The 3,189-nt window shown below is 62.9% G+C and overlaps 1 non-coding gene across 1 annotated transcript; it reads left to right on the top strand.

Moving 5' to 3' along the window:
• Positions 1 to 3,117: 3,117 nt before the first annotated feature.
• On the top strand, positions 3,118 to 3,189 carry TRNAQ-CUG (transfer RNA glutamine (anticodon CUG)). The gene has a single exon. It is a non-coding gene; the product is annotated as a tRNA-Gln (tRNA).

Genomic DNA, 3,189 nt, shown 5'->3' on the forward strand with positions numbered 1-3,189 from the left:
CTGCTCCCCAGTTGTCTCGAAGAGCTGAGGAGGGAAGCCAGCGCCCCGCCCCCGCAGGAAGTGCCTCTCCCCTGTGGTCTCGTAGAGCCAGGGAGAGAAGACTGCGCCATAATCCCGCAGGAAGAGCTGATCCCCTGGCCCCTGGCAGAGCTGGGGAGGGAACCCAGAGCCCTGCTCCCGCAGGAACGGCCGCTCCCTACTGGTCTCGCAGAGCTGGGGAGGGAAGCCAGCACGCCTCCCACGCAGGAAAGGCCGCTCCCCAGTGGTCTCGCAGAGCTAGGGAGAGAAGGCGGCGCCCTAATCCCGCAGGAGGGGCCGCTCCCCAGTGGTCTCGCAGAGCTAGGGAGAGAAGGCAGCGCCCTAATCCCGCAGGAAGGGCTGCTCCCCAGTGGTCTCGCAGAGCTAGGCAGAGAAGGCATCGCCCTAGTGCCGCAGGAAGGGCCGCTCCCCAGTGGTCTCGCAGAGCTAGGGAGAGGAGAATGCGCCCTAATCCCGCAGGAAGGGCCGCTCCCCAGTGGTCTCGCAGAGCTAGGGAGAGGAGACAGCGCCCTAATCCCGCAGGAAAGGCCGCTCCCCAGTGGTCTCGGAAAGCTAAGGAGAGAAGGCAGCGCCCTATTCCCTCAGGAACGGCCGCTCCCCAGTGGTCTCGCAGAGCCAGGGAGAGAATGTAGCGCCCTAATCCCGCAGGAAGGGCTGCTCCCAGTGGTCTCGCAGAGCTGGGGAGGGAAGCCAGCGCCCCGCCCCCGCAGGAAGGGCCGTTCCCCTGTGGTCTCGTAGAGCTAGGGAGAGAAGGCAGCGCCCTAATCCCGCATGAAGGGCTGTTCCCCAGTGGTCTCGCAGAGCTAGGAAGAGGAGGCGCCGCCCTAATCCCGCAGGAAGGGCTGCTCCCAAGTGGTCTCGCAGAGCAATTGAGAGAAGGCAGCGATCTAATCCCGCAGGAACGGCGTTCCCCAGTGGTCTCGCAGAGCTAGGGAGAGACGGCGGCGTCCTAATCCCGCAGGAAAGGCTGCACCCCAGTGGACTCGCAGAGCTAGGGAGAGAAGGCAGCGCCCTAATCCCGCCGGAAGGGCCGCTCCACTGTGGTCTCGCAGAGCTAGGGATAGGAGGCAGCACCCTAATCCCACAGGTACGGCTGCTCCCCAGTTGTCTCGAAGAGCTGGGGAGGGAAGCCAGCGCCCCGCCCCCGGCAGGAAGTGCCTCTCCCCTGTGGTCTCGTAGAGCCAGGGAGAGAAGACTGCGCCATAATCCCGCAGGAAGAGCTGATCTCCTGGCCCCTGGCAGAGCTGGGGAGGGAACCCAGAGCCCTGCCCCCGCAGGAACGGCCACTCCCTACTGGTCTCGCAGAGCTGGGGAGGGAAGCCAGCACCCCGCCCACGCAGGAAAGGCCGCTCCCCAGTGGTCTCGCAGAGCTAGGGAGAGAAGGCGGCGCCCTAATCCCGCAGGAGGGGCCGCTCCCCACTGGTCTCGCAGAGCTAGGGAGAGAAGGCAGCGCCCTAATCCCGCAGGAAGGGCTGCTCCCCAGTGGTCTCGCAGAGCTAGGGAGAGAAGGCATCGCCCTAGTGCCGCAGGAAGGGCCGCTCCCCAGTGGTCTCGCAGAGCTAGGGAGAGGAGAATGCGCCCTAATCCCGCAGGAAGGGCCGCTCCCCAGTGGTCTCGCAGAGCTAGGGAGAGGAGACAGCGCCCTAATCCCGCAGGAAAGGCCGCTCCCCAGTGGTCTCGGAAAGCTAAGGAGAGAAGGCAGCGCCCTATTCCCTCAGGAACGGCCGCTCCCCAGTGGTCTCGCAGAGCCAGGGAGAGAAGGTAGCGCCCTAATCCCGCAGGAAGGGCCGCTCCCCTCTGGTCTCGTAGAGCTAGGGAGAGAAGGCAGAGCCCTATTCCCGCAGGAAGGGCCGCTCCCCTGTGGTCTCGCAGGGCTAAGGAGAGAAGGCAGCACCCTAATCCCGCAGGAGAACCTAGCACACCCACGTGCGCCCAGGAATCGCCGCTCTGCAGTCCCCTCACAGAGCCGGGGAAACAATCAAGCGCCCTGCCCCTGCTAATACTGCTGCTGCCCAGTCCTCTGGCAGAGCTAGGGAGGGATGGCAGCGCCTTACTCCCACAGGAACGGCCGCTTTACATTCCCCTTGCAGACCTGGAGAGGGAAGGATGCGCCCCTCCCCCGCAGGTCTGCACACTGGCCATGGCCATGGCCTGGAGTGCAGCGCAGAAGCTGCTCCAGCCCTGCAGCCTGCGGGCAGCGCATTGGGGTGGGGGCAGCACGGAGCAGGCAGGTCCCAGGTGGGCGGGGGGCGGAGACACAAGTGCGGCGGACACGCTCCTGCCAGGAGCTGCCTGGTTCACCACTTGCCCGGGAGATGCAGGAGTGGCATGAATCATGGCTCGGCTGCAGAGCTTGGAGCCCAGGCTGGGCCCAGGCGTGAGAGGATGGGGGAGCAAGGGGTGTAGCAGAGGTTGGAGGGAAGAATTGGTTGGAGATGGGGTTGTGCCCTTCCACTTGGCGGCAGGGGGGCCCTCTGGCTTTTTTTTTTTGCTCCGCCCCCCACATCCCAATATTTCATCTTTGACATCTGGTCACCCTAGCCTGATATGAAGGAGGATGTCTGGACCAAGGGGCCAGGGACTGGCCTTTGCTAGAGAAACCACTGTCAAGTTTTAGCCAATTAGGACAAGTCAGCAAATAAGAACAACCTCAGGTATCAGTAACTGCTACAGGTTACAAATTCCTACATGCAGCAGTTTCTGGCACTACACCTGCACAGCTCTGCTCCCCGGCTCTTCTCGGGCTCCTGCTCTCTCTTTAGCTCTGCCCCACTCTCACCCAGGCAGTTCCAGCTCACATGGAGGATGGGACCCCCTGGCCTGGTGACTCCCTCATTACACTGCCTGGTCTGTCAGTGCAGCTAACTTGGAGCTTTGGTCTCTCCCCATTGTCCTTGGGGACTGTCAGTCTTAGGGTCCTGATTTCCCATTGATCCTTCCCCCTTCTGTTGGTGCGGGGAACTAGTCAACCAACCCCCCCCCCACACACACACACTAAGTTTTAGTAAAGGGCCAAGAGCCCCCTTACACAAGCAGCCCAATGAGGGTCACCGATGTGCAGAGAAGGCAGCACAAGCTGCTCCCATGGTGTAATGGGCAGCACTCAGGACTCTGAATCCTGTAATCTGAGTTCAAATCTCAGTGGGACCT

This window comes from Gopherus flavomarginatus, unplaced genomic scaffold (genome assembly GCF_025201925.1).
Source record: "Gopherus flavomarginatus isolate rGopFla2 unplaced genomic scaffold, rGopFla2.mat.asm mat_scaffold_35_arrow_ctg1, whole genome shotgun sequence".
In the NCBI taxonomy this organism is placed as follows: domain Eukaryota; kingdom Metazoa; phylum Chordata; order Testudines; family Testudinidae; genus Gopherus; species Gopherus flavomarginatus.